Source organism: Hemicordylus capensis, chromosome 3 (assembly GCF_027244095.1).
Source record: "Hemicordylus capensis ecotype Gifberg chromosome 3, rHemCap1.1.pri, whole genome shotgun sequence".
In the NCBI taxonomy this organism is placed as follows: Eukaryota; Metazoa; Chordata; class Lepidosauria; order Squamata; family Cordylidae; genus Hemicordylus; species Hemicordylus capensis.
The window spans coordinates 27766069-27776210 of record NC_069659.1 but is presented as its reverse complement, the minus strand read 5'-3'; positions in this window follow the sequence as shown (position 1 = coordinate 27776210).

Genomic DNA, 10142 nt, shown 5'->3' with positions numbered 1-10142 from the left:
GAAGGCAATGGCATAAAAACTATTGTATGAGATTCAGAGAGTGTCCTCAGATCTTCAGTGGGAGTCTGGACACCATCAGCTGGCTGACTATGCAATTGCACTGTTCCGTTGTACTCTATTCTTGGATTGTGGTGAGCTTAAAATAAACTGTTGGCTGTTATAATTATGGAAGCATTTGTGGGTCACTTTTCCTTGTGGGTCAACAAGCCTAGGAGGATCTAGTCTTTTGAATCCGAGTGGCCCTGCTGAAGTTATGGATGCAAACGAAGAGACAAAAGTCCCACGGTGCTATAAACAGGTTTATTTGAGCCCAACGCGTGTCGGCCGAAGCCTTCTTCAGGGGCAAAATATTATCCCATGTAATCGTGTCACAAAAACACTTCTTCAAAAACAGGTAACAATATCTTAGAGTAGCCAACGCTAATTAAGCATATTTGCTGATATCTTCATGCATCATGAAACAGCCTCACTTTGCCTCATGAAAGGGCCACTGCTGCCCATAAACCACTAAAATCACAACTTGCAACCTCCCAGAGGTCCAAAGAGTCCTGGGCCATTTCCAGCATCTGAGGATTCCTGGCCATAATAAAAATTTAAAATCTCAACACATGAAAACAAAACAAGCCACCAAAAATTAACATGCACCTCAATGTGAGTCCCCTGAAGTCCAATCCAAATGGCTCTCCAGCACCCGCCCCCAACCTTTCTGGCCCTGCTTGCAACTTTCTTTTTTGCAGAAAGAAAGGGGTAATCTCAAGTGATTGTACTGCTCTGATGTGCTTGCTGAAAGTGGAATTGGCTTCGCATCAGAACTGCATCTCAGATCATTATTGAATAAAAAGCCATTTTGCTCTTCACAAATGTTGGATAAATACTAATGCCACCTGCTTCTGATTATGCCTCTTCCAAGTGCAAAAGGTGTCTTCGGTGGAGCAGACACATCCACACCATGCTCTGACGCTAATAGCACTGAGCACACATTTCTAATTCTGTTACAGATGTTCCACTGATAGAGAAAGATGACTCACCATTTTTGGAGCAGGAGAAAGACAGGCGTGCCATCTCATTAAAGGCAATAATCAATTTTCTACCAAATCAGTTCTGCATTGAATGATGCCATAATAAATTAATCGGGAACAAACCAGGCCAACGACAGGGTTGACAAATAAAATGTGTCACACAGACTGTGGAGGCTTATAAATCAATTCAGCTGTGGCACAAAGGTCAGGCAATGAGGAACTAATAAAGCATGCCTGATGGCTACCAGGAAAATGATTTTGATCTTCTTTTAGTACTGAATTTCATCACTTTCAATCAAAATCTCACATTACTGGTTTGTTGTTGCACCTTCACCCAGACCAGAAGGATTTCACTGCTGTCACTCATGTTTTGGTAACATGACTAGACTGCTGTAATGTGGTCTGTGTGCAGCCACTTTTGAAAAGGTGTAGGAGCTCACGTGGTGTAGTGGTTATAGCAGTGATCTTCACTATTTTACAACTCCCATAATCCCCAGTCACAATGGTGAGTAGCCAGGGATGATGGGAGTTATAAGCCAACATTTAAGCCTTTTAGCCTCCCTTTTAGCCCTTAAAACCTTATTGAAGACATTTCTTTTCTGCCAGGTGTTTGTTTTTGTTTTTTGTTTGTTTTTTGTTTGTTTTTAAAATCTCAGATGCTGTTCTTGTTTGTACACTGCCTTGAATCTGTGGATTGGGCTGTATATTAAATCTCTTACTATAGATAGACAGATAGATAGATAGATAGATATCTGCAGGAGGGCTAAGTTTAAGATCATTGATGTGGATGGATGGGGGAGAAGAGCAGGTCTTATGGTAGTGAGCATGCATTGTCCCCTTTGCTAAGCAGGGTCTGCCTTGGTTTACATTTGGATGAGTGACTACATGTGAGAACTGTAAGATATTCCCCTTATGCGGCCATAGCTCAGTGGAAGAGCATCTGTATGCTTGCATGCAGAAGGCCCTAGGTTCACCTCATGACATGTCCAGGTAGGGCTGGGAGAGACTCCTGCATGAAACTTTGGGGAGCAGCTGCCAGTCAGTGTGGACAATACTGAGCTAGATGGACCGATGGTCTGATTCAGTATATGGTAGCTTCCTATGAGAGAGTGGGGGGAGGGAGAGACGGAGGTTAGTTGGTTCCCAAATCTGAGTGAAACTTCCTAGAGGACCCCCCCCCCCCCGCCACCAATATTTTTCACCATATCAAGCCATTAAAATATCCAGGATTGCTTTCTATAGTCACCTGAAGATTGATGCCTCTTCCTGGTGACTCCAGGCCAATCAAAGACCAGAGGAGAGCTGGTCTTGTGGTAGCAAGCATGAATTGCCCCCTTTGCTATGCAGAGTCCACCCTGCTTTGAATTCGAAGGGGAGACTGCATGTGTGAGCACTGTAAGATATTCCCCTTAGGGGATGGGGCTGTGCTGGAAAGAGCAGAAGGTTCCAAGTTCCCTCCTTGGCATCTCCAAGAAAGGGCTGAGAGTGAAACCTTGGAGAAGCTGCTGCCAGTCTGTGTAGACAATACGGAGTGAGATGGACCTATGATTTGATTGGGACAGCTTCTATGTTCCTGGAAAGCTGGCAGCCTTAATGGACAGACAAATAGGTATGGTGCTTCATTTTAAAAACTTGTATGTATGTGTGTGTGTGTGTGTGTGTGTGTGTGTGTATATATATATATATAGCGCCTGTAGAGGCTACAAGCTTTCAAATTATATATTGCTTGTGCCAAGCGGAGCAGTTTGAGAGACTTGCAATAAACAGCAACAGGCAAAAAAAGAAGCACATGCTGCTTATGTATAGGATGCTCTTTTATATAGGCAAATTTCCAAATGGTTTTCTGTTTGTTTAGCTCTGTCTAGCTGAATGTTAAGGACTGGGTGGCTCTTAATAAGCTGCCGCTATGCTGGAAATCTCTCCTGAATATCAATATGTCTGGAACAGGTTCTCAAAGGTCAATGGAGAGAGGTTAGGTTTACATATACTGTACACACACACACACACACACACCCTTTGCTTCCAGAATCAGTTCTTTATTTCTGGCTTGGTACAGCCAGCTCCTTTCAGCTAAGGAAATCCAGTTAGTCTCAGTTGCCTCAGATGCTCTATAAACTCTTGCAGTGGAGAGAGAGAGAGAGAGAGAGATTAAACAGAAGCATTACTCAGATTTCAGCGGAGGACAGATGAAAACTCCCTCAATAACAACAGTTGGGAAAAGTGATTTGCTAAAGATTGCTGTCCAAATCGCTACATTCATTAGCTGTCACAATGCATCCCAGATCAGGCCATTAACCACCCCAGTGTTGTCATTTTTATGTCCTAAACTCGGGATGTTTCCATCAAATGTCTTTATTTATCTCTTGGTGAAATTACTTTTTAAAAAATGAGTACAAAAAGGGCAAATAATTCCTCTCATGAACAGTAAGTAGGGCAGGGGACAGGTGGTAGTGTGGACCTGTTTTTATACTCTAGATGGAAAAGTGCATGTGTGAACATTGGTTCACACATGCATGTCTGGTTCACACATGCATGTCAGTCACTTAAGGTCTGCAGCATTTTGATGACTTGTATGTGTTAACAGCCTTTATAGATATAACATCCCTGTTAGAACACTCCTATTGCTGCTCTTTGGTTGAGTCTGTTCCGACCTCCATCTGCCCATAATCGGCTGTTAAATGAAAGTGCAGAAAAAGTGGCATGCGTACACGTGTGCATGGGCGTAGCATCCACTGGACAAGGGGGGACAAATGTCCCCCAGCCCAGAGGGTCAGGGGGTCTACAAGGGGCCTACAAGGCCACCACCGGGTGCTGCTGAGGCACACGGTGTTTCCCCCCATGCTTCCTCCTCCCAGCCCCTTGCCACTGCTGCTCGGCCCCAATCCACCATCATCCCCCAGACAGAGGACAGGGTCCCTGGCATGCCCGCACCCAACCCCAATCCATGCCATCGAGCCAGCACTGCTGTGGCCACCCTCCCGAAAGACTCACTGAATAGTGAGTACAAGAGATGGTGAGGGAAAGGCTTGTGGTGGGGGGTAAGTTTGCCCCACCCCCTTGTGTCTGACGTCAGTTGCAGGAGACGAGGCTTGGGGCTCTGGCGCATGCGCACTTTGCACGTGCAATGGAGGCCCCCTGCTTAACTTGGTCCCCTGGCTGCCGGGAACCTCATTACACCCCTGCATGTGTGAATCAGGCTTTAACTGAAACAAACTTAATCTGGACAAAATGGCAGTGTTGATCATTGGGAGCTGATAGTTGGGATCTAGGAGTAGGTGGGCAACCTGTCTTGGATGTGCTTGCTTATTCTTATATTCTTAATATAAGACCCGGGTTTGTATTCTGTACAACTGGGTTTTACAGGCATCACAACAAGGCATCATTTCTGGCTATGATTCTTCCATCTTATAGATGTACTCCCATGTGATACAATCCAAATCCAAACATAAGATATGTCACAACTGACTTCCATGGCTATATTTCCATTCTACCACACAGGTGGCATTTATATATGTGCAAATATTTTGGGCAGCACCCAGACCAATGCTGCACTCATGTTATAATATTCCTTGTGTGTAATGATTTCTCCTGATAGCCCCTTCCCTCTGCAGCTCCTGTTCCTAAGGTTCCCCAGGCCTCAGGGACATGTTTTTGGACCACATCAGGAGCAGCAGAGGGAAGTGGGGATCAGGAGAAATTGCTGCATGCACTAAACATTCTAACGGAAGGGCAGGTTAGTCTGAATACTACTCAACAGTTCTTGAATGTGTTTAAAACTGCATTTCATTAATATAAATATTCTTCTCTAAGATGCTGACCAAATCTTCTGCTTCAGTAGCAATATGGGAGGAGAGCTGGTCTTGTGGTAGCAAGCATGAATTGTCCCCTTTGCTAAGCAGGGTCTACCCTGGTTTGCACTTGAATGGGAGACTAAATGTGAGCACTGTCAGATATTCCCCTTAGGTGATGGAGCCACTCTGGGAAGAGCAGAAGGTTCCAAGTTCCCTCCCTGGCATCTCCAAGATAGGGCTGAGAGAGACTCCTGCCTGCAACCTTGAAGAAGCCGCTGCCAGTTTGTGGAAGACAATACTGAGCTCGATGGACCAATGGTCTGACTCAGTATATGGAAGCTTCCTATGATCTATGTGAAGCAAGGTTTTTAATTATCAACATGTCATCGTAGTGATCTGGCTGGAAGGAACATCCAGCTGAGAAACAGATTGATTCTTCAAAACTTCCTTACAACTGATTCACTCTTCTTGTTCATCAAGATGGGCATTATGAAGAGATAAGTAGGCACCATAACACTGAGCAAAAGTCTTCCCACATTATGCATGTGTATTGGGATGAAGGATCCTTGAAATGAGGCACAGCTTCAGACAGTTATGCTGTTGCCATTAATTCCAGGAGGAACAGCCCTGCTAGTCTATTTAATACTTGGATAGCCTCGTCCGTTCTGTTGCCCAGCTTTCTCACTGTCGAAATTTCTGACTGGCTTATTTGGAAGGCTGAATACGATTTGGTCCCGTTGCACTCCAAGCTCATCATGTTCCTCTACATCATAAAGCCTTAATGATATGGAAATGGCTGAACACATTACATCCTTTAGACCAAAATCAACACATTGCTGTTGGATGCCACAGTTCTTGGCTCCTCTGGACATTTAGAGAAACTGAGTGTTATGTGATGTCCCAGCTTGATTTCCTGTGCTCTGTGGTATAGCAAAACCATTACATAACTAGGCATGCTACTTTTCCTAGTGTAATAATAAATGTCTCATTGTGATGTCAATATTTGCTTTAGAGGGGGATATTTTACAGTAGTAGGAAAGGCTCAAAAATACAATTTGCCCTGTTCTTAAGTCCACCTCCATGTCTCAGTACAAGTACTGCAATGTGCTAGAGGATGTCTTGAGGCCATACAATGTCTTGAGGCCTTCTTGAGCAGGCTTCTCCCAACCATATGACTGGCTTCTCTCAACCATGCAGGCTTTTCCAGAGCAGGGGCTCCCAACAAGAGGTACTCCTGATGTTGCTGGACTACAACTCCCATCATCCCCAGCCACAATAAATTGTGGATCCTGACCACCGGTGGCCCATGTGCAGCAGCAGTGGCCCCGCTGACCCTGCCCCTCACATCTGACGTCAGACGCGGGGGGCGTGGTCTGGCTCCCAAATGGAGCCTTGAGGCTCCATTCGGGAGTTGGAGTTCAACTCCCAAAGGGGCCGCACGGCCCCCGCTCAGGAGCTAAACCAGCACCCCCGCATCTGACATCAGATGTGGGGGGAGGGGGGAGGTACCGCAAGGCGTGGCCCTTGATTGGGCACGGCCTGGGTTCTTTGAACCCATTGGCCCAATGGTGGCTCCGCCTCTATGGGTAAATGAGGCTTCTTTAAACAACCAAACCCTTCTAAAATAATCATTTTATTTATTTATTTATTTATTTATTTATTTATTTATTTTATTTGTATACTGCCCCTCCAAAATGGCTCAGGGCAGTTAAATGGCTCAGGGCGGTTCAAACTATGGGACCATAAATTAATCCAAACTATTAGACTATAATATACTATGAATGTATTGTCTGACACTTTGTTGTAAAGTTACAATCTGGTGGATGAGAGGACAAAAGGGGGAGTGGAAAATATTTGGTGGGGTAGGGGAGATGCCCACTATCTTTTACTGTCTCTTGGGAGTTATCTCTGTGACCTTAATATTCCATGTACTGCTGCCTGCCCTTTATTTTTTCATGATAAAAGCAAAAAGGGGGGGAAATGGTTCAGATCCAAATGGACAGGACTGCTGCAAATAAGAGTGGATTCATGGTGTCTCATTGAAAATCTCATTTGCTATCATAGAATCCACACTCAGAACACCTCAGAAACAACAGAACCAAGTACCCCATGGGTTAGAAACCCATGGGGGTGGTTGGCACCCTATGTGTACTACACCACCACTCGCTCTGGGCCACCCCAGCACGCCCAAGTGCACTTATGGGGCTGCTGGAAGCGCCTTATACCTTATGAGGAAAAACCTTAAAGACGCGTAAACTTCAACAATTCACCAAAAACCAGCCCTCTGCACAAATCCTTTGAAAAAATTCGGGTAGCTTCCTTGCCCCTACCTGGAACTACCACCAACCCCACACTGCTCTAGGCCACCCCTTTCCCCCTGACGTGAAGCGATACACCCTCCACTATACCTAATGGGGGGAAACCTTAAAGACGCGTAAACTTCAACAATTCACCAAAAATCAGCCCTTTGTCCAATCACTCTGCAATTGGGGTGGTAGCCTCCACCCATTAGGCACTACTACCCCACCCCATTCTTTTGGCCCAGATCCCACATTATGCCCCAAATCTGCCCCAAAGACACTAAAATTTCAAAAATTCACCAAAAATCAGCCCTTTAGCCAATCCCTCTGCAATTTGGGTGGTAGCTTCCACCCATTAGGCACTACCACCCCATTCCACTCTTTTGGCTCCAGGACCTGTTTTTCTAATCCGAATTGATTCAGATTTGGATTCAGATTACTCCGAATCTGAATAGAATCGGGGGTGATTCGGAGGGGCCAGCTTCTGATACAGAATGAATCGGAGGCGTTTCAATTCGGATCCAAATCGAATCACCGAAAATCCGAATTGCACACCCCTACTATCTAGTCCAGCATCCTGTTTTCTACACTCTGGGCTCTTCTTTTGACTTAAAAGATCTTACTGGTTTAAACTGGGCAGCAGAATTTCATTTTTCTGCTGGTTAATTTGTTCATAAATTGCATTCCCCAGCACATTTCTCCCAAGAACGCTTTCATCTCTGGGGATTTTGACATCCATGTTAGTATGACAGATGCATTGTGCATAAATACTGCTTTGATCTCATAAATGTCTGTGAAAATGTGGCATTTGGGAATGGATTGAGTCTTTAATCGTATGGAAGGGATATTCAGACATTCTAGATCTAAGAAATAGTTACAGCATCACTTGAGAATTTCATACAGGTTGTAAGTAATGGTGAACATGACACCCCCAATCTAAGAAGAAACTACAGCTCTTTGAATGATTCAGTTATCTTTTTTCACTGTGGTTATGCTATTACCTTGCATGGAACAACTATGTTTGATTCATAATGGTTTGTGCATTTAATATGGTATACCTTTTAATATATTTCCACTTTCAAAAGTTGCTCCTGTTACCCTGCAATACTGTATTTGATCATGTAGTGCCCTCAGAAACTGCCATGGTATGACATTTCTGAGCCCAATGGTCTCCTGCCACACATATTCCCTTGAACATAGGAAGCTGCATTGTATCATCAGACCAGTTCTCCATCTAGCTAAACATTGTCTAGTCTGGTTGGCAGCAGTTCTCAGGTTTCAGAAAGAATTTTTCTTAGACTTATCTGGAGATGCCAGGGATTGAACTTGGGACATTCTTCATACTGAGCAGGTGATTCACCAATAAGCTACAGCCCTGCCCAGGGCAGCCTGTCCACTAGACAGACCTAGGCAGTCACCTAGAGAAGGAGTTCCCAACCCCTGGTCCTCCCAAGGTTGCTGAACTCCAACTCCAACATCCCCAGGCCCAATTTATTGTGGCTGGGGATGATGGGAGTTGGAGTTCATCAACCTTGGGAGGACCACAGGTTGGGAACCCAGGACCTAGAGCAACAATTTTTGGGAGGTGCTGTAGCTTGGGTAGAAGTCAAGTGGGCAGGGGCTGCCACTTAGCTGGTTCCTGGCTTGCTTCCCTCTTCCTCCCTGCTCAGCAGGCTCTTTCCCTCCCTGCCTCCCTCTGTTTTGTTACTGCTGCAACTGCTCAGGCAAGAGCTTCCATCCTGGTTCCTCAAGTGCCAGACCCAAAGCAGGAAATAAATGATGTGCACAACAGTTGGCTTGGCTGCAGTTGGGCCTAGTTGGTCCAGAGGGAAGCTCCTCTCAGCGCTGTTAAACTGCCTCTCAGGGAGACAGAGGCCGTATTTTCATGTAACGCAGAACCACAGTTGAATGGGCCAGCAGTCCCACGGACGTTGCATCCAAATGTGGGGAAATGGAATTTGTTGCGGTGATGACAATGAGGGTTCAGATTTGGAACTCCAATCTGAACCCAATGGTTGTAGTGAGTTTTGTCGCCACAACCTGGAGTTGGATGTGGCCTGTGGTACATCTGGATGCTGTACTGCAGGCCGCATCCCTTTAGAACCAGAGTTGAGAGAGGAAGCTTCTCCCTCAACTCTGGCATGATTGGCTGTGTAGACTGTCCTTCAGTCAAGAAGAAAGCCCGCACAGCCAGCTCACCCTCCTCTCTGCAGTCTCATTGACTACAGAGAGACTGCTCTCCAGCACGTCTGAATTCAGATGGGAGAACTGATGGGAGGGTGGAGCACCCGCGGTTCTGTGTTACATGTGAATGTGGCCAGAGAGTTTTGTTGGCCCTGAGGATTGCAGGACTTGCACTGCTGAGGGGTGGGAGGTGGTGTCAGTAGAGGACTGGTGTGTGTTTGACAGGTTCTGAGCTTCTCAACTCTTTCTCCTCTCCCAATGTATCCCCCAAACAGCAAGGGCTAGTCATTCGCAGGTCATTCATGTGGGCAGTGTTCCCTCTAAGGTGTGTGCACGTGTGTGTGTTCACAAGTTGTTTTTTTTAATGTCCGCTCAGTTAATTTTAGATCTCGTTCAGGTTGAATCAAGAAAGCCCCATTCTGAATACACACGCGCACACACTGCCTTGATACTGCCGCCCAGAACAATACTCATTCTGCACACAGATGAAAAAGATTATAGAGAATACTGCATGTGGGCTGGTCATTTGACCCAACAAATGAGCAGTCTGTGAGTCCCAAGTTAAGCCTGGGCTCCGCCTTTCACAGCTGGCGGGGATGGGGTGCCAAAGTCAAACTTCTCCGAGAGCACCAAAACCCCCAGGGCTGGACCCGGCCCCATCCCTACAGCCCTTGTACTGTGGAAAGAGCCTGGCAGCTCAGTTGTATTATTATTATTATTATTATTATTATTATTATTATTATTATTACATTTATATCCCGCTCTCTTCCTCCAAGGAGCCCAGAGCAGTGTACTACATACTTAAGTTTCTCTTTCACAACCACCTGTGAAGTAGGTTAGGCTGAGAG